A 22,021-nucleotide genomic window follows, 5' to 3' on the forward strand; every position below is an offset into this window, starting at 1 on the left:
ATTCATTGCATTCGTAGTCTGTGTCACAATCTGATTGTATGGGTGGTTACCTACCAGGTAACACTTGTGGTTGGCCAGCAAGTCTGCTAACATCCGCCACGGTGCCCTCAGTTGTGACAAGCAGATCATAGAATGGTTGAAATAGTTTACTGTCAAATAATGCAATTTCAACCATATATATATATATATATATATAGATATATATATATAGATATATAGATATATAGATATAGATATATAGATAGATATATAGATATATAGATATAGATATAGATATAGATATATATATAGATATATAGATATATAGATATATATATATAGATATATGTGTATATATAACCTTCCGCCGGCACTCCCAGGTGTGGCGGAAGTACCAGCTGTGCACCCGGAAGCACTCTGGGTGTCCCTGGTCTTCTTCCCCCCAGCACTTCCGGGTGTGGCAGAAGTGCTGAGGGCCAGGGCTCCACAGGCATCGGGGCGCCCCCTGGCGGGGACCACAGGCCTCTATAGGGTTGAGCTCCTAAGCTCTGTTCCCGTGGACCCCCAAAGCCACTAGGGCGGTCGCCCCCCTCGTGTTCTGGATGAGGCGTGATCCCTCCTCCGGTCCTTCTGTGTGTCCCGGCTGGGTATCACCCTCAGCTGCTTGCCACAAGATATATATATATATAGAAGTAGATGTGTCTTTAAATGAAAAAGTAGTAGTGAGAACATAGCCTATATCAGCGTTTCTCAACCTTTAAGTATTTGCGACCCGAGTTTTCATAAGTTTTAATCGCGCCCCCCTAATGTTTTTTTGAAAGGAAAGGATACCAATTTGTTGTTTTTTTAATTAATGATATATCATAGATGCATATTTTATTATACCTACTTAACTTTTATCGACATTTATCTAACTCTATATTTATTTTTCTAGTATCAGAATGTAGTTTAAGTTAATTTGTTGTGGTTTCAATAGATGGATTTTTCATATTTTCGATTCTCGTTTTCTTTTTTTCACATCTTCGCGCCCCCCTTTTTGTTACTTGACGCCCCCCTAGGGGGGCCCGCCCCACAGGTTGAGAACCACTGGCCTATATGTTGTATGTTTTGATGAAAGTCACAATATATAAAATAAAATAACTGGGCTTCATCGTGAATGGCTCGGACATTCTAGGTTTTTAAATGTACAGTATATGGAATGTGAATTTGTTCAGGGTGAGGGTAATCATAAGACACTAAGGTGGTCTGTCCATCTCTACACCTCGCAAACCTGCTGTCCGGATGCAGAAACAAGAAGAGAAAAAGCCAAACGAGAAGCACTTTAATATTTCAAAAATAGATTCCTGAGCTTCAGAGAACAGAACTCTTGTAAATAATTGACATTCTTTCATAAACATGCAGCATCATCACAAATGATTAATGATACAAGTCGTTTCTTCCATATATTATTCATGTGTTAAAGACACCGGTGGGCCTCCCTGAGGAAATGCTGTCCTCTTATTACAGCCAGAATTAGCCTCCCACAGCACGGCTGCCTGATGTTTGTACTCGGCCGTTGGCAGCTGCTGCACTTTAAATGGTCATGTAGTGCTGGTGGCCCAGGGTGTGATGAGACTGGAACACATAAAACTAGAGAGTTGGTTCTGTTGACTGGTTTGCTTAGATAAATAACTAGCCATGTGCGCCCAACTATGTTGTCTGTGAAGGGCTCCCTGTTTAAACGCGGCTGCCAGGCGTGAACTGGGCCCTTCGTCGCACAGCATTATGATTTTTTATAAGGGAAACAAATTTACAAAACAAAACCCTTGGACATTGATTCGATAGGAACGGCCTACTCGGAATCACTGTCCGAATAGTAATTATGTGGTGGTGGAGGAGCATTTCTACTTCTCTCCGTTCACAGTCCGTCTCGTTTTCACGACGCTGTCGTTTCCTCTCACGATCTCTTCTCAACCTTTCTCCAATCTCGCAGGTTGCTTTGTGGCAATCCAAAGAGTAAGGCAATATACACGGAGCAATGGTTATAAAAGGGGGGACACATGGGTATCCAGGCTCTTTAAAGCATAAATAGGGATCACTTCACTGACATGTGAGCAAGCCACGGTACAACTGTGAGACGCGCAGCACTCGCCGGCTACAACGTAACAATAATAATTTCTGGAACGTGCTGTTACGTTGTCATTCATTTTACCCACTGTCTTTCTTTCATTCATATGTTACGTAGGCACGTACCTTTTATCTTCGGCAATCTCATTCTCTAACCAGGCATCAGGAGCTAACCAGCGTAACACTGTCCACCACCCCTGTCGTTATTCCGGCACATTGTTGACATCCGTGAGTAACAACAACGTACTAAACTGGAAGGTGGTCTACACGTGCGTGGAATTTGCGGACAAACAAAGATCAAGATCCAAATGAAGATTATATATAAAGATTAGTTAATTTAAAGCACAACAATTTGTTTAGTTTGAATGTCTGTGTTTTGAGGTGTGACTGGAGTACCACAGTCTTCAGTAGTATCAGCCTGGAGGAGATTCTTAATGCAATGCCTATGTTTTAGCTGTCTCTCTACTGTCATCTAGTGCTTCTTCTTCTAATTCATTTGCGGACAAACAAAGATCAAGATCCAAATGAAGATTATATATAGAGATGACTGTTGGTTTAGTTATTGGCCCGCTTGGAAGTGGATTCAACGCCTGGGCTGCCATCAGTGTGTGTCCCCTCAGCTGTCACCTGTAGTAGAATATGCATGAGTATCGAGGGAAGGTGGGCAGCTTCAGGATATTAAAATCGAATGATGCCATGAGAGATGTGTCTGGGCACTGCTTCAGTACACCCCAGTGCCAGTGTAAATGCTACAGTGGGTATGCAAAGTCTACACACCCCTGCTAAAATTGCACAGAGAAATCCTGTCAGAACTTATGCCACCTTTATTGCAAAATTGCAATCTATACAAAGAAGGTGAAAACAAATCAGAAACTGTTTAGTGAAAAAACTAAAATACAAAAATCCAACACAAACCCGGTGTCATTAGTGTGCAGACCCTTCAATAATCAAGGACGTGGCCGTGTCCAGAATCAAGCAAGCACAATAAGTCTCATCATCTCAAACAGTCGCTAGTAAACACGCGACATCAATTCAAGTGGCTCTGACTGAGCTCAGATAACGTTTGGCTGTTCCTGTTGGATTATTCTGATCTCCTCTTGGTTGCCACGAACTCCAAAAGTCATGGACTGCAAAGAGCTTTTAAAACACGAACGGGATCTCATCATTGAAAGGAATCAATCAGGACAGGGGTACAAAAAAAAGTATCCAAAGCATTAAACACCCCATGACGCATGCTGAAGACAGTCGTCAACAAGTGGAGAAAGCATGGCTCGGCAAGGTCAGACTGATGAGAAGATAAAGAGATAACTGGTCAGGGAGGCCATCAAGAGGCCTACAGAAATATTAAGGGAGTTGCAAGTCCTGGTTGCGCCGTACATGTGACAACAGTCAGTCGTAGCGGAGAGTGGGGTAAGTTGAGCCACCCCCTGTATCTAGGCAATAGTGCAGATTTGTTATCATGTGACCATACATTTTGAAAGCACCCTCCATTTTGCTGCCCCTGTGATTGAAAGAAGCTTGTGGTAGTGTGGTAAGTACGCTCTATTCACAAAAACCTGTTTTTGCCAGGTCAAAGTAAATTTTTTTTGCATTTCAGTTATTTTGACTGTAACATAAAAGCTAATTTATCCAGGCCTAAAAATTAATACCATACATGTTGATGATTTACTAGCATATTAAACCATGTGAACCATTTAGCTAAAGGTTAGCTTGAATTGCTAAGCTAGGTAACTTTTTCCAAAGTGGTGGCTGTGGGGTAAAGTGAGCCAGATGCCTTGGAGTAAGTTGAACCACTGGCTCAACTTACCCCACCTTGAAGCTCAAGTAATATTATGTTTAAAATGTCAAAAAATATTTTATTGTGGTATTACATAGCTGTTTTCCTCCTAATGATAATGATACCAGCATAGGAGAGACATCCCCACCCATAATTACAACAGCGCAAGTGAGCAGAGAGCTGAGGAGACTTCGTGCCAGTAAAGCAGTGGGTCCAGATGGAGTATCGCCACGACTGCTGAAGGTCTGTGCATCGGAGCTGGGGGGTCCTCTACAGCGCATCTTCAACCTGAGCCTGGAACAGGGGAGAGTCCAGAGGCTTTGGAAAACATCTTGTATCACCCCAGTCCCAAAGGTATCACGTCCTAGTGAGCTGAATGACTTTTGGCCTGTTGCTCTGATGTCACATGTGATGAAGACCATGGAGAGGCTGCTGCTTCACCACCTTAGGCCACAGGTTCAACACGCCCTTGACCCTCTGCAGTTTGCATATCAGGAGAAGGTGGGAGCGGAGGATGCCATCATCTACATACTACACCGATCACTCTCCCACTTGGACAGAGGCAGTGGCGCTGTAAGAATTATGTTTTTAGACTTCTCTAGCGCCTTCAACACAATCCAACCTCTGCTCCTTAGGGACAAGCTGACAGAGATGGGATTAGATTCATACCTAGTGGCATGGATCGTGGACTATCTTAAAGACAGACCTCAGTATGTGCGTCTTGGGAACTGCAGGTCTGACGTTGTGGTCAGCAACACAGGAGCACCACAGGGGACTGTATTTTCTCCGGTCCTGTTCAGCCTATATACATCGGACTTCCAACACAACTCAGAGTCCTGCCACGTGCAAAAGTTCGCTGACGACACTGCTATCGTGGGCTGCATCAGGAATGGGCTGGAGGAGGAGTATAGGGACCTAATCAATGACTTTGTTAAATGGTGCGACTCAAACCGCCTACACCTGAACACCAGCAAAACCAAAGAGCTGGTGGTGGATTTTAGGAGGACCAGACCCCTCATAGACCCAGTGATCATCAAAGGTGACTGTGTGCAGAGGGTGCAGACCTATAAATATCTGGGAGTGCAGCTGGATGATAAATTAGACTGGACTGCCAATACTGATGCGCTGTGCAAGAAAGGACAAAGCCGGTTATACTTCCTTAGAAGGCTGGCGTCCTTCAACATCTGCAATAAGATGCTGCAGATGTTCTATCAGACAGTTGTGGCGAGCGCCCTCTTCTACGCAGTGGTGTGCTGGGGAGGCAGCATAAAGAAGAGGGACGCCTCACGTCTGGACAAACTGGTGAGGAAGGCAAGCTCTATTGTTGGCATGGAGCTGGACAGTTTAACATCTGTGGCAGAGCGACGGGTGCTCAGCAGGCTCCTATCAATTATGGAGAATCCACTGCATCCACTGAACAGGATCATCTCCTGACAGAGGAGCAGCTTCAGCGACAGACTGCTGTCACCGTCCTGCTCCACTGACAGATTGAGGAGATCGTTCCCCAAACTATGCGACTCTTTAATTCCATCCGGGGGGGGGGGGGGGGGGGTAAACGTTAACATTTAACATTATACAAAGTTATTGTCTGTTTTTCACCTGCATTATTATCATTCTTTAATATTATTTATTGTATCAGTATGCTGCTGCTGAAGAATGTGAATTTCCCATTGGGATTAATAAAGTATCTATCTATCTATCTATCTATCTATCTATCTATCTATCTATCTATCTATCTATCTATCGTTTTACTTGTAGAAAAGTAAGCATGCCAAGAAAATACAGCAGAAAGAGAGACTGGGGTTCAACACCCCTTGAAGCCAAGTCTGGCTGGACACCTTTGCTGGGTTTCTTGAACATCTGGTTCAGTACACCAACTGCTCCTCTGACCATCCAATGCTGCTAATCCTTGATAACCACAAGGCCCACATCTCACTCAAGGCAGTCGATATTGCAAAGACCAAGGGTGTTGTTCTGCTCACCATTCCACCCCACACATCCCACCGCATGCAGCCTCTGGACAAGAGTGTGTATGGTCCATTCAAGACCCACTTCAACAAAGCTCTTGATTGGTGGATGAGATCTAACCCAAGTAAAACAGCCACCATTAACCAGATCGCTGGATGTGTGAATGAAGCTTTCATGTCAGCAATAACACCACGGAATATAATTTCTGGATTTAGGTTCACAGGGATCTTTCCATACAACCGAGATATTTTCCCAGATGCTGAGTTTGCACCAAGATAGATAGATAGATAGATAGATAGATAGATAGATACTTTATTAATCCCAATGGGAAATTCACATTCTTCAGCAGCAGCATACTGATACAATAAATAATATTAAATTAAAGAATGATAATAATGCAGGTGAAAAACAGACAATAACTTTGTATAATGTTGAATGTTAACGTTTACCCCCCCGGGTGGAATTAAAGAGTCGCATAGTTTGGGGGAGGAACGATCTCCTCAATCTGTCAGTGGAGCAGGACGGTGACAGCAGTCTGTCGCTGAAGCTGCTCTTCTGTCTGGAGATGATCCTGTTTAGTGGATGCAGTGGATTCTCCATAATTGATAGGAGTCTGCTCAGCGCCCTTCGCTCTGCCACAGATGTTAAACTGTCCAGCTCCATGCCTACAATAGAGCCTGCCTTCCTCACCAGTTTGTCCAGACGTGAGGCGTCTTTCCTCTTAATGCTGCCTCCCCAGCACACCACTGCGTAGAAGAGGGCGCTCGCCACAACTGTTTGATAGAACATCTGCAGCATCTTATTGCAGATGTTGAAGGACGCCAGCCTTCTAAGGTAGTATAACCGGCTCTGTCCTTTCTTACACAGCGCATCAGTATTGGCAGTCCAGTCTAATTTATCATCCAGCTGCACTCCCAGATATTTATAGGTCTGCACCATCTGCACACAGTCACCTTTGATGATCACTGGGTCTATGAGGGGTCTGGGCCTCCTAAAATCCACCACCAGCTCCTTGGTTTTGCTGGTGTTTAGGTGTAGGTGGTTTGAGTCACACAAGAAAGCCTTTCCTCACAAAGAAAAACACCCAGGCCCGACTAAACTGTGCAAAAAGGTCTACCCAGTCTACCATATTCATGTGGAAAAATGTATTCTGGTCTGATGGGACCAAGTTCCACGTATCTGGCCTCAATTTCAAAAGGTATGATTGGTGCAAAAATGACACGTCACATCATCAACAGAACACCATAGCCACAGTGAAGCATGGTGGAGGTGGCGTCAGGCTTTGGGGTGGCTCTTCTTCAGATGGAACTGGGGCTTTAGTCAAGGTGGACAGAATCAGTAAGAGCTCCAAGTATCAGTCTGTGTTCGCACAAAACCTTCAAGCATCTGCTAGAAAGATGAAGATGAAGAGAAAGTTCACCTTTACAACATGACCACGACCCAAAGCATACGTCAAAATCAACAAAGCAATGGCTTCATCAGAAAGGAGGATCAATGTCCTGGAATGGCCCAACCAGACCTGTGGGGTGACCTGAAGACAGGAAGCTGTGCACAGGAGACGCCCTTGGAATTTGACAGATCTGGAGGAGTGGGCAAAAATTGCCAAGTCCAAATGTGCCAAACTGATAGACTCGTACCCAAAAAGACTGAAAAGGGGGCTTCAACTAAGTATTAGTTCAGGGGGGTCTGCCCACTAAAGTAACCAGGTCTTTGTCTGATTTATTTGCTTCCCTTTTCACTAAACAGTTTGTGATTTGGTTTCACCTTATTTGTTTAGATTACAAGTTTGCAGTAAAGCTGGGATCGGTCCTAACAGGATTTCTCTTTGCAATTTTAGCAAGGGTGTGTAGACTTTTTATATCCACTGTAATTGATTAGGAGCTTTGGTGACATCAGGTGGTCCGTGTGGCTGGCCTGGCCTGGCCGCTCCAGTGCTGGTGCCTTGTTCTTTCATTTCGGTGTACGTCTCTCGCTCAGTACGTTTCTAGAACGCCGGTAATGACTTGCCCCAGATTCACTGGCCCCATGGTGACTGGAGAGGTTCATTTATAGTAACAGTGCCCTGTTTTCTCAGATTGTGTACTTCAACTCCATTATTATTCCTTATTATTTGTCAGACAACTTGCAGCATTAAAGATCCAATGGGTTGCTTTGCTTTTCTTTTTTTCCAGTTGGATGCCACGCAGGTGGCGTGACTTGCTCGGGGTCACATAGGGTCAGTAGCAGGATCTGAACCCTCAACCTCAGGGTTTGAAGTCTTAACCACTAACAGCACACCAGCAGGCTTCACAATGCTACTTGGCTTCTTGAGCCAGCGGGCAGGAGAGGCCTTGGTGGCCATCGATTTTACTTTACAGTTGCCTCTCCCTTGGCATGGAGGTGCAGACAGGTTTTATTGCTTCTGCCTCTGTGGACCTCGGGGGTAAAGACTAACCCAGGCAGAGCTGACCGGGCTGGCATTATGGATGAGATGCCAGTGAAGCTCTGATCCACTTCTACCGTCCTGCCCATCTGTACCTGGAAAGCCTTCATGCCACACAAGCTTTGTTATTTGAGGTCGGAATGCAGCAAGCTTGTGAAGTTGTGTGTTTAGAATTAGAATTAGAAGTCTTTATTGTCATTATACCTTATATAACGAAACTACAGAGCAGCTGCTCCTTCAGATTAAATGGGAATAAAAAGCAATCATTTATACAGTACCAGTAACACTCTACAGTCATATGAAAAAGTTCGGGACCCCCTCTTAATTCTTTGGATTTCTGTTTCTCATTGGCTGAGCTTTCAAAGTAGCAACTTCCTTTTAATATCTGACATGCCTTATGGACACAGTAGGATTTCAGCAGTGACATTAAGTTTATGGGATTAACAGAAAATATGCAATATGCATCATAACAAAATTAGACAGGTGCATAAATGTGGGCACCCAACAGAGATATGACATCAATACTTAGTTGAGCCTCCTTTTGTAAATCTAAGAGCCTCTAGACGCTGTCCTCCTATAGCCTCTGATGAGTGTCTGATTCTGGATGGAGGTATTGTTGACCATTCTTCATACAAAATCTCTCCAGTTCAGTTCAATTTGATGGACAGCCTGCTTCAAATCATCTCATAGATTTTCGATGATCTTCAAGTCAGGGGACTGTGACGGCCATTCCAGAACATTGTACTTCTCCCTCTGCATGAATGCCTTTGTAGATTTCCAACTGTGTTTTGGGTCATTGTCTTGTTGGAATATCCAACCCCTGTGTAACTTCAACTTTGTGACTGATGCTTGAACATTATCCTGAAGAATTGGTTGATATTGATTTGAATTCATCTGACTCTCAACTTTAACAAGGGCCCCAGTCCCTAAACTAGCCACACAGCGCCACAACATGATGGAAACTACGCCAGATTTGACAGTAGGTAGCAGGTGTTTTTTCTTGGAATGCGGTGTTCTTCTTCCGCCATGCAAAGCGCTTTTTGTTCTGACCAAATAACTCCATTTTTGTCTCATCAGTCCAAAGCACTTTGTTCCAAAATGAATCTGGCTCGTCTAAATGAGCATTGGCATACAACAAGCGACTCTGTTTGTGGTGTGAGTGCAGAAAGGGCTTCTTTCTCATCACCCTGCCATACAGATGTTCTTGGTGCAAATTGTGCTGAATTGTAGAATGATGTACAGATACACCATCTGCAGCCAGATGTTCTTGCAGGTCTTTGGAGGTGATCTGTGGGTTGTCTGTCACCATTCTCACAATCCTGCTCATATGCCGCTCCTGTATTTTTCTTGGCCTGCCAGACCTGCTGGGTTTAACAGCAACTGTGCCTGTGGCCTTCCATTTCCTGATTCCATTCCTTACAGTTGACACTGACAGTTTAAACCTCTGAGATGGCTTTTTGTAGCCTTCCACTAAACCAGGAGACTCAACAATCTTTGTTTTCAGATCTTTGGAGAGTTGCTTTGAGGATCCCATGCTGTCACTCTTCAGAGGAGAGTCAAAGGGAAGGAAGCACAACTTGTAATTGACCACCTTAAATACCTTTATATCTCATGATGGACACACCTGTCTATGAAGTTCAAGGCTTAATGAGCTCATCAACCAATTTGGTGTTGTCAGTAATCAGCATTGAACAGTGACAGGCATTCAAATCAGCACAATGACAAGGGGACCCACATTTGTGCACAGCCAGTTTTTCACATTTGATTTAATTTCATACAACTAAATACTGCGTCACTAAGAATCTTTGTTTGGAAAACACCGCAGTACTCAGATGTTCCTAGGAAATGAAAGACATACCACTGTTAACTTTTATGTTGAAAGTAAATAATTATGCAGGCTGAGAGGGGTTCACAAACTTTTTCATATGACTATCTATAAAACTGCTAAATAAAAAGATATAAAAAATACAAATTAATAGGTAATATTGTGGTATTGCTAAGCAGCAAATGTGTATTACTAAACAAGAAATATTACTGATCATGCAGCAGTTGCATGCTGAATTACCAATATGAATGTCACACAAAGGATGCTAATAATGTAAAATATTGCCCATAGAATAAATCGAGTAATATTGCACAAGACTGTGATTATTACACAGAGGATTAAAAATAAAAGGTGAGCAGATGGGGCAAGAAGGAGAGAGAAAAAAAGAGAGGGGGGCCGAGACGCAGAGACGGGGCTGCTCAGTCCAAAACCCAAAATTACCAAAGTTCGGCAGCTTTAGTTTGCTTCATGGGATTCTGGCAATAGCTGCATTGAAAGGATTAGTAAAGATTTAAAGTAAAAGAGTTCACACGAAAATAGAGAAAAAAATTGATACAGCAAAGAAGAAGTTCTGTTTAAGGCTGATTATGTCTTGTTTCATTCTTTAGGTTTGCTCATACAGTTGAACCATTTCTATACATCCAGAAAACTGTACGCCTATCGCATTTACAAACTCCCAATGAGTCTTTCAGTCCATGCTAGCGATGATCCTGTTCCAATACACACTGAGTTAATTAACACACACACTGGCTATACCATAATCTACAGTTATGAAAGAAAATGATATTCTATTCAAATTAAGCAAACACTAATATGAGTTTAACTTAAAGCATTCACTTTCTAAGATTGGCCAAAAGTTTTGAGAATGACACAAATATTAATTTTCACAAACTTTGCTGCCTCAGTTTTTGTGATGGCAATTTGCATCGACTCCAGAATGTGCTGTTGAGTGAGCAGATGAACTGCAATTAATTGTAAAGTCCCTGTTTGCCATGAAAATGAACTTCATCCCAAAACACCTATGTCAGCCCTGCCACAGAAGGACCTCCTGACGTCATTTCATTGATCCTCTCGTTAACACAGGTGAGAGTGTTGACGAGGCTGGAGGTCACCCTGTAACAATTAGTCCCACCACACTGACACGAGACCATTGCTACCGCTAACCTGTCCCAAGTGGCAGCAGATGAGAAAAAGGATCGGCCAATCTCACACCCTGTAAAGCCCCCTGTATACACCTTATTTTAAAATGTTCAGTCACCCCTGTTGCCGGAGAATTTATAGTTCACAAAGAAAAGACTAATGATCAATCTCCATAAACACTTGAGGAATATATTACATCCAGAAAAGACTGAAGATTGCACCTAAATCAACCATTTATCGGATCGTCATGAACTTCAAGGTGAGAGAGTGTGAGGTTCAATTGTGGTGAAGAAGGCTTCAGGGCGCCCAAGAAAGTCCAGCAAGCATCAGGACTGTCTCCTAAAGTCAATTCAGCTGCGGGCACCACCAATACAGAGCTTGCCCAGGAATGGCAGCAGGCAGGTGTGAGTGAGGCGAAGACTTTTGGAGGACGGCCTGGTGGGTGTCAAGAGGGGCAGCATAGAAGCCAAGAAAAACCTCAAGGACAGACGGATATTCTGCAAAAGGGACAGGGATTGAACTGCTGGGGGAAAGTTATGTTCTCTGATGAATCCCCTTTCAGATTGTTTGGGGCATCCGGAGAAGAAGAGGTGAGCACTGCCATCAGTCCTGTGTCAGGCAAACAGTAAAGCATCCTGAGACCATTCATGTCAGCCAAGGCAGTGGGCGCACTCACAATTCTGCCTAAGAACACAGCCATGAATAATGAATGGGGCCAAAACATTCTCCGAGAGCAACTTCTCCCAACCATCCAACAACAGTTTGGTGACCAACAATGAACAATCCAGCATGATGGAGCACCAAAGTGAGAACTAAGTGGCTCGGGGAACAAAACATCGACATTTGGGGTCCATGGCCAGGAAACTCCCCATTGAGAACTCAAGAGGCGGGTGGACAAACAAAAGCCCACCAATTCTGACAAACTCCAAGAATGGGCAGCAGCCATCAGTCAGGATTGGGCCAAGAAGTTGATTGCCAGCCTGGCAGGGTGAATTACAGAGGTCTTGAAAACGAAATAAGGGCCAACACTACAAATATGGACTCTGCGCATAAACATCATGTCATTGTCAATAAAAGCCTTTGAAACTTCTGAACTGCTTGTAATTCTACTTCAGTACACCAGAGAAACATCTGACAGAAAGATCTCAAAACACTGAAGCAGCAGACTTGGTGAAAAACAACACTTGGGTCATTCTCAAAACTTTTGGTCATGACTGTACACTGAGATTCAATGCACTTATGGCACCAGGAAAGAAACTCTTCCCCCACCGAGACTGTTCATCTTTGATTCGATGGACCTGTAGGGCCACAGGTCAAACAGGTGAAAAGCCAGGACGTGAGGGGGACCTTCAAAATGTTTTTGCCCTGCCAATAACAAGGAGCAGAGAGAATCTGCTTCCTCAATTTAAAAGCTTATTCTAAATTGTTATTGATCAGATCCTGCCAGGTTTTGAAAAAGTTTTGCACAGATCCTCTAAGTGAGAATTTTATTTTTTCCAATTTAAGATAATATCTAACATCAGTTACTACACTGACTTAACAGAGGTGATTTAGGATTCTTCCAGTTGAGCAAAATAAGTCTACGTACTAATAGTGAAGTGAAGGCCATTGCAGTTTGTTTGTCCTTCTCCACTTTAAGCCCCTCTGTGAGCCCACCAAACACACCTGTAGATAGATAGATAGATAGATATGAAAGGCACTATATAATAGATAGATAGATACTTTATTAATCCCAATGGGAAATTCACATTCTCCAGCAGCAGCATACTGATACAATAAATAATATTAAAGAATGATAATAATGCAGGTGAAAAACAGACAATAACTTTGTATAATGTTAAATGTTAACGTTTACCCCCCTGGGTGGAATTGAAGAGTCGCATAGTTTGGAGGAGGAACGATCTCCTCAATCTGTCAGTGGAGCAAGACAGTGACAGCAGTCTGTCGCTGAAGCTGCTCCTCTGTCTGGAGATGATACCATTTAATGGATTAGGAAGGATTGTCACCTCAAGGCTGTATGATAGGCATTTAAAGATTTTGGTCCAGAATGATGTTAATTTGGTGCAGGCCCAGAACATGTGGCCCAGTGAGGCTGGAGCTCGATTGCAACGTTCGCAGGTTGGCTGTTGCCCTGGAAACATTTTGAACAATTTCAAACGAGACAGATGTGCTCGATATGTAATTTTAAGTTGAATAATTGTATGCTTTGTGCATATGGAGCTCAAGTGCATTCTGTGCATGGTTGCCTTCCACTCCTTTTCTGAGATGTTGAGTGAGAGATCCTGTTCCTGCTGTACTCTTCTATCTTTGAAAGGGAGGGACTGTAAAATGGTTTTATACATTACAGAGATGCTGATCAATATATATATATATATATATATATATATATATATATATATATTTTGTTCTTTATTTTGCCTTATAGGGCAGCACTGTGGCGCAGTGGTAGCGCTGCTGCCTCGCAGTTAGGAGACCTGAGGTTCACTTCCTGGGTCCTCCCTTGCGTGGAGTTTGCATGTTCTCCCCGTGTCTGCGTGGGTTTCCTCCCACGGTCCAAAGACATGCAGGTTAGATGGATTGGCAATTCTAAATTGGCCTTAGTGTGTGCTTGGTGTGTAAGTGTGTTTGTGTGTGTCCTGCGGTGGGTTGGCACCCTGCCCAGGATTGGTTCCTGCCTTGTGCCCTGTGTTGGCTGGGATTGGCTCCAGCAGACCCCCGTGACACTGTGTTCGGATTCAGCGAGTTGGAAAATGGATGGATGGATTTTGCCTTATACAATTTCTTGTATTAGGAATTTGTTCGTTTTCGTATACCCCTTGGGGACAGAGCGCAGGGTCAGCCATTGTACAGGCGTCTTGCTCAAGGGCCCAGGAGAGCAGGATCTATTTTGGCAGTGACAGGTATTCAAACCGGCCACCTTCTGGATACCAGCACAGATCCTTAGCCTCCGAACCACCACTCCGCCCAACCCCTGGTTTATCTGATCAGTGCTATGATGGTGATAATCAGCTGCACCTGTTGTCCCCTCCAGAGGACTACACAGTCTGCATGTCTCATTGATGTTGCAGCCTGGATGAAGAAGCACCATCTCCAGCTCAATCTGGCAAAGACAGATGGACCTTCTTGTTATCCCATCTCGTATTACTATCGCTAACACCTGCCAAGTTGGTACAAAGCCTTGGGGCGATGATTCATGGCCAGCAGTCCTTCAGTGACCACATTACCATGGTCTCTCTGTCTTGCACATTCACTCCATACAACATCCAAAAGATTTGACTGTGTCCAATGGAATATGCAGCACAACGTCTGGTCCAGGCTTTGGTCATTTCACGTCTAGTCTACTGCAACTCTCTGCTAGCAGGAGTACAGATATGTGTCACACAGCCACTGCAGAAGGTTCAAAATGCAGTGACACGTCTGGTGTTCAGTCAGCCAAGGTGGGCACACGTCACTCCTCCTTTCAGATCACCACGTTGTCTCCCTGTAGTTGCACATACTAAGGTCAAATCCTTGATGGTCGACTTCAAAGTCGTCAATGGGTTGGCACCTGCAGTTAAAGTCAGACATTTCCATACAGTTTGGGTGAAATCCTTAAAACTCACTTTATAAGCCCTCCACAGATTTTATACTAACAAACTGTAAATTTGGCACATCCTTTAAAGTGTCTCCTTTGTGCAGGGCAAAAGTTATTTTTTCCACCAATGTTCACAGACCTCGGAGTATTTCACTTGTTATTGACCATATCACTATTCCAGTCGGTCCTTTTCTTCATATTTGGTATCATTGCCTGTAAATTGTTTAACTTAAGCCAAACGTTTTGGGTCACCTTCCATAAGCTTCTTACAATAACTTGCTGGCCCATTCCTCAGGACAGAATTGGTGTAACTGGGACAAGTTCACAGGTCTCGTTGCTCGCTCTTGCTTTTTCAGTTCAATCAGATTGAGGTTAAAGCTTTGTGATGGCCACTCCAATACCTTGACCTTGTTGTCCTTAAGCCATTTTGCCACAACATTGGAGGTCCATTGGCGACTGACCTTCAACGTCCTTGCTGAGGTCTTGAGATGTTGCTGTAGTGTCTCTCCATCATTTTCCTTCCTCATGGTGTCATCTGTTTTGTGAAGTTCACCAGTCCCTCCTACAGCCACACCCCCAACCCCCCCTAAACAACATGCTACTCCCACCCCCAATGCTTGACAGTTGGGATGTTGTTCTTTGGCTTACAAACCTCGCCCTTTTTCCTCCAAACATAATGATGGTCATTATGGCCAAACGGTCCGATCTCGGATTCACCAGACCAGAGGACATTTCTCAAGAAGGTGAGATCTTTGTCCCCATGTATCGCTGCAGACTGCAGTGTGGCTTTTTGATGGTGGCTTTGGAGCAGCGGCTTCTTCCTTGCTGAGCAGCCTTTCAGGTGATGGCGATGTCGGACTCGTTTGACTGTGGATATCGAGACTCGTCTCCTTGTGTCCTCTAGAATCATCACAAGGTCTTTTTGTTGCTGTTCTGCAATTGATTTGCACTTTTCGTGCCAAAGTCTGTTCTTCTCGAGGAGGCACTATGCATCTCCTTCCAGAGCGGTATGATGGCTGAGTGGTCCCATAGTGTTTCTACTTGTGTATTATTGTTTATCCAGATGAACATAGAACCTTCAAATATTTGGAAATTGTTCTCAAGGACTTATGGAGGTCCACAATTTGTTTTCTGAGGTCTTGGTTGATTTCTTTTGATTTTCCCATTATGTCCAGCAAAGAGGCAGTGAGGTTGATGGTCGGCCTTAACATCCATCCACATGTTGACTCCAATAAGGCTAATTGGCTATCAGATGCTAATTGTCGGATTGCCTAAAGGCTTGACATCATTTTCTGGAATTTTCCAAGCTGTTTAAAGGCCCAGTTAACAAAGTTTATGGAAACTTGTGACCCTCTGGAATTGTGATCTGGTCAATAAAAAGTGAAATACTTGAAGCTCTGTGAACGTTATTGGAGAAAATGACTTTTGTCCTGCACCAAGTAGATGTCTTTAACCATATGCTAAATTTATAGTATAACATCTGTGGAGGGCTTATAAAGTGAGTTTGAAAGAATTCAAACAAAGTGGATGGAAACTTCTGACTTCAACTGTACACTTATGGAGACACTGTTAAGGTCCTATGCTCCATCTCACCCAGTCAGGTCTGCTGGTATCTGGTGATGCTACCTCTCAAATCTCAGTCCACATTCTTCATGTGTTGTTCCGAGCTGGTGGGACAAACTGCCCACCTCCATCTGAACTCCATCGCTGTGTAGCACAGCCACATAAGGAGTGTATTGCAATAATGTTTTACTTGTGGGTGTTGTATTGTATCTTGTCTGTCTATTGTGTGCTGCTCGTCACTGCCGAGGGCTTCCAGTTCAGGATCGTGAGTTATGAGGCGGTGATTGACAGCATTGCCTTCATGAGAGGGGTCTGGGAAGTCCGACAAAAAAAAACACCTCCTCCAGGACTGATTCCTTCTGCTCCCACAGCTGTTCTTTGGTGTAGCCCCCTCAGTTATGGACAGCCATACTGATGATGAGAGATGGACTCGTCAGTGGCCATACCAGTTGAAGCATTGGGAGTACAGAGAGTGGAGATGGTGTGGGTGGGCTGGCCAGTAGAGTTTAGGTTGTTGTGGAAGGAACATTCCAGGAACAGATTGCTGCAGGGTGGTTAGCTTTGTCCCCCTTCCATACTGTGGGTCCCGCCATTCTGTCCCAGTCCATTCCAGACATCCTCCATATTATTCTGAGTGGGTTTGTCTTCTGTTTCAGCTCTGGAAGCTTCCTTCCCTTCACTGAACTTTTTCTTTAATATTTTTATTTTGCGTCTGTCCCTCACTTTACTGCTGTGGTCCGCTGGGGTGTGTCCAGTCGCTCTCGGGGTGACATCTATGTACAATAACATTACTTCTGCTGGATTCTCAGGGCCTGGGAAAACTGATGGGTTCAACCAAAAGCTTGGGCCAGGCTGCATGTTAACAAACACCTCACTGTGTCCCTTGTCATCAGGGGAGAAACCCAACTCCAGTGGGCCGCCGTGCTGGGGGGCTTTGTCTGCTCCTGTCAGCCATTTACTGTTGCTGGCGCCTTTCAGGCTGGCAAAACTAAGAGAACAAAACCGCGCTGAACAAGAGAAGTAGAGAAAGTGAGGGGGGGATGAGCTCAGGGAAGGGGTGTCAACAGCAAGGCGGCCGTCAGTCATCAGGGGTCACCAGCTTGTCATTCAGGCACTGTAACCCCCTGCACACACAAATGAAGCCAACTCAGCTGAGCTCAGTTACAGGGAGGGGCAGCAGGCGCCTAAATGTGAAAGTGTCTGCCGAGTGACCCACAACAGGAATTGTGTCACTGGCACCTGTCAGGGTCTCCACAGCTCCTACAGATGAAATAGGAGGAAATCGATCTGGTGGGCTTTGAGGAGTACTGGTCTGGTGCCCACTGTGAAAAGCACTTTCAATGGAAATGGTCAAACAATCTCTCTCTCTCTCTCTCTCTCTCTCTATATATATATATATATATATATATATATATATATATATATATATATATATATATATATACATACAGTATATATGGCGGCACGGTGGCGCAGTGGGTAGCGCTGCTGCCTCGCAGTTGGGAGATCTGGGGACCTGGGTTCGCTTCCCGGGCCCTCCCTGTGTGGAGTTTGCATGTTCTCCCCGTGTCTGCGTGGGTTTCCTCCGGGCGCTCCGGTTTCCTCCCACAGTCCAAAGACATGCAGGTTAGGTGGATTGGCGATTCTAAATTGGCCCTAGTGTGTGCTTGGTGTGTGGGTGTGTTTGTGTGTGTCCTGTGGTGGGTTGGCACCCTGCCCAGGATTGGTTCCCTGCCTTGTGCCCTGTGTTGGCTGGGATTGGCTCCAGCAGACCCCCGTGACCCTGTGTTCGGATTCAGCGGGTTGGAAAATGGATGGATGGATGGATACAGTATATATAGATCATCCAATGTCCGTTTGTCTGTCTGCTTTTCACGAGAGATCTACTTCATGGATTATGTTCGTTTTTTTTTTTCTAGAATTTGCTTGAACATTCCGGTTGATTTTGCGACTTCTCTCATCGCGTTAAGAATCAGAGTTCAGTACCGATTTATTAACGCGAATCCGAGAGAGAGAGAGAGAGGCTTTCGGGCCGAGGGGAGGGGGAAGCGTTATGTCAGGAGTGGGGGGGCCCTCCTCACTGTCCTGTTTCATTACTACGTGGGCGGAGCCACAGGGGACGGCCAGTCTTTAATAAATGTGAAGGCAAACCAAAAAGTAAAGGCAATTTGAAAATGACCTTATGGTTTATGGGTAGTTCGAGCACACACAGCGTAGCACTCTGCCGATAGTCTACAAGTAATTGAAGCCAAGCTCAAATGAACATGGACGCTCTGCTGTGGGATCGCACCATTGTTGAGCAACGTACTGTAGTGAGATTTCTTTAGGGAGAGTGCCTTGAACTTGCACTTGATTGAGGTTTATACATGCAAAAGTAACAGGGACTACTAAGGAGGTGCTGAGTGAATTGTAGAGGGAGATGTGCTGCTTGGATTAAATAGGTCCACTCACGCGCCAGCCTTGAGGCGTGTACCTTAATTCCGCTTAACTAGCGAACGAGAGAACTACTTAACGTATTTAGATCAGAATTTTTTCTAGAATTTGCTTGAACATTCCGGTTGATTTTGCAACTTCTCTCATCGCATTAAGTATCATAGTTCGCTTGCGGGTACCGATTTATTTGCACGAATCCAAGAGAGACACAGTGGGAGGGGGCGGGGCCCTCCTCACTCACGCGCCAGCCTCCGTTCGAGTCGCTGTACCTCTCGCCCACTACTAACAATACCTGTTTGTTCATTGATTTTTAAAGTTTGTCCTTTATTTTTACTGCTACGCGGGCTGAGCCATGGGGGACAGCTGGTAATAAGTAAAAGAAAGATGTACCCCATCTCTCTGAGCACCTTGTGAAAAGGCACTATATAAAATGAATCTCCATTATGCAGTGAAGTCAACTTTACAAATGAAATGCTTTGGGAAGGTGCTTGGTTTGAAATTTGAAAAATGTAAAATATTGAGGCAGTAGCTTGTTCTGCAATGTTAGAGTGATGGACACTCAGCTGAGAGGAGAGGTGAAGATCTGTGAACAGCAATATGCTGTCATGCCAGGAAAGCGTACCAACGATGAAATGTTTGCTTTAAGAGTCTTGATGGAGAAGTGCAGAGAAGGTCAGAAGGAATTGCATTGCATGTTTGAGGACTTGGAGAAAACATGACAGGCTGCCAAGAGAGGGGTGATGGTACTGAATGAGGAAATCGGGAGTAGCAGAAAAGTACGTGAGGTGGTGCAGGATATGAGGACAGTGTGACAGCGGTGAGGTGTGCGGTAGGAATGACAGCCTGGATCAAGGTGAGGGTGGGATTACATCAAGAATCGGCTCTGAGCCCTTCCATGTGTGTAGTGGTGATGGATGGCTTGATCGAGGAGGTGAGACAGGAGTCTCTGTGGACTGTGATGTTCGTGGATGACAGTGTGATCTGTGGTGAAAGTAGACAGCAGGTTGAGACAAAACTGGAGAGGTGGAGGTATGCACTGGAGAGAAGGGACATGAGAGTCATTAGGAGTAAGATGGGGTACTTTTGCCTGAATGAGAGGAAAGGTGGCGGAAGGGGGCGACTGCTTGAACTTGCACTTGCACTTGATTGAGGCTTATACATGCAAAAGTAACAGGGACTACTAAGGAGGTGCTGAGTGAATTGTAGAGGGAGATGTGCTGCTTGGATTAAATAGGTCCACTTGCGCCATCCTTGGGGCATGTACCTTACTTCCGCTTAGCTAGCAAACGAAAGAACTACTTAGTGTATTTAGATCGGATTTTTTACTAGAATTTGCTTGAACATAACAGTTGATTTTGCAACTTCTCTCATCGCGTTAAGAATCATAGTTTGCTTGCGATACCGATTTATTTGTGGGAATCCAAGAGAGACACAGTGGGAGGGGGCGGGGCCCTCCTCACTCACGCGCCAGCCTCCATTCGAGTCGCTGTACCTCCCGCCCATCACCGAGGTGGAGGTACACAATGGAGAGAAGGGACACGAGAGTCAGTAGGACTAAGCTGGGGTACTTGTGCTTGGAGCAGAGGTAGTGAAGGTCAACAAATTTAAATAGTTGGGTTCAACAGTCCAAAGCAACGGAGAGTGCAGCAGAGAGGTGAAGAAGAGAGGTGGTGGACTGGAAGGAGAAGAGTGACTAAAAAGAGTGAAAGGGAATGTCTATGAAACACTAGTGAGACCAGCTGGGTTCTATGGTTTGTAGACGTTGGAATTGATGAAAAGACAGGAGGTGGAGCTGGAAATGGTGGTGCTGAAGATGCTACGATTTTCGCTCGGAGTAACAAGGGTAGACAAGATTAGGAATGAGTATATTAGAGGGGAAACACAGGTACGACATGTAACAACATGCAACACGGTTACCCTGAAGGACAGCTGGTCATCGATCACCACCTCACTTGGTAGTTATTAACATTAATGAGCTGAGCTGAACAGAGATGGGGCGCTGAATAAACAGATTAGCTGGGATATCAGATTAACCTGGAGATGGTGGTCCTTCATACAGGTCACAATATCAGTGAGTCATGCAGAGATTCTAGATGATACCGGGTGGTCCTCTGGAGGGAACAATGGGTATAGCTGCATGTCATGGATGTGGCACTGACGGGAGAAACTATGGGACATGGTGATGGGGCCTAGTGAGGAGGTGTATGGAGAGATTTGAAGAGGAGAGGACTCGGCATCAATCCCTGGGGCACCCCTATGCTCACCTGATGCACCCTTGACATCTCTCAGGATCTGCCCAAGAGGTGGCACTCAAACCACCTGAGGGCAGTCCCAGTGATGCCAAGGCCAGAGAGGGTGGGAAGGAGCACCTGGTGGTTGAATGTGCCGAAGGGAGAAGAAACATAGAGAATGAAGAGGACAGATGACATGTTGGTAGATCTTCTCAGCCATAATGGGTCAACAGCAGTAAGTAGGGGCTGTTTCACCAAGCTGACTTTATCTATCTATCTATCTATCTATCTATCTATCTATCTATCTATCTATCTATCTATCTATCTATCTATCTATCTATCTATCTATCTATCTATTTTCCAACCCGCTGAATCTGAACACAGGGTCATGGGGGTCTGCTGGAGCCAATCCCAGCCAACACAGGGCACAAGGCAGGGAACCAATCCTGGGCAGGGTGCCAACCCACCACAGGACACACACAAACACACCCACACACCAAGCACACACTAGGGCCAATTTAGAATCGCCAATCCACCTAACCTGCATGTCTTTGGACTGTGGGAGGAAACCCACGCAGACACGGGGAGAACATCAAAATTCCATTCAGGGAGGACCCAGGAAGCACTGTAACCCCCTGCACACACAAATGAAGCCAACTCAGCTGAGCTCAGTTACAGGGAGGGGCAGCAGGCGCCTAAATGTGAAAGTGTCTGCCGAGTGACCCACAACAGGAATTGTGTCACTGGCACCTGTCAGGGTCTCCACAGCTCCTACAGATGAAATAGGAGGAAATCGATCTGGTGGGCTTTGAGGAGTACTGGTCTGGTGCCCACTGTGAAAAGCACTTTCAATGGAAATGGTCAAACAATCTCTCTCTCTCTCTCTCTCTCTCTCTCTCTCTCTCTCTCTCTCTCTCTCTCTATATATATATATATATATATATATATATATATATATATATATATATATATATACATACAGTATATATATATACATACAGTA

At 44.8% G+C, this 22,021-nt stretch overlaps 1 protein-coding gene across 2 annotated transcripts in view; it reads left to right on the top strand.

Annotated features, from left to right (window-relative positions):
- Window positions 1–22,021, top strand: part of clic5a (chloride intracellular channel 5a) — a 1,193,419-nt gene that overhangs the window by 637,360 nt on the left and 534,038 nt on the right. The window lies entirely within an intron of this gene.

This window comes from Erpetoichthys calabaricus, chromosome 3, assembly GCF_900747795.2.
Source record: "Erpetoichthys calabaricus chromosome 3, fErpCal1.3, whole genome shotgun sequence".
Classification (NCBI taxonomy): domain Eukaryota; kingdom Metazoa; phylum Chordata; class Cladistia; order Polypteriformes; family Polypteridae; genus Erpetoichthys; species Erpetoichthys calabaricus.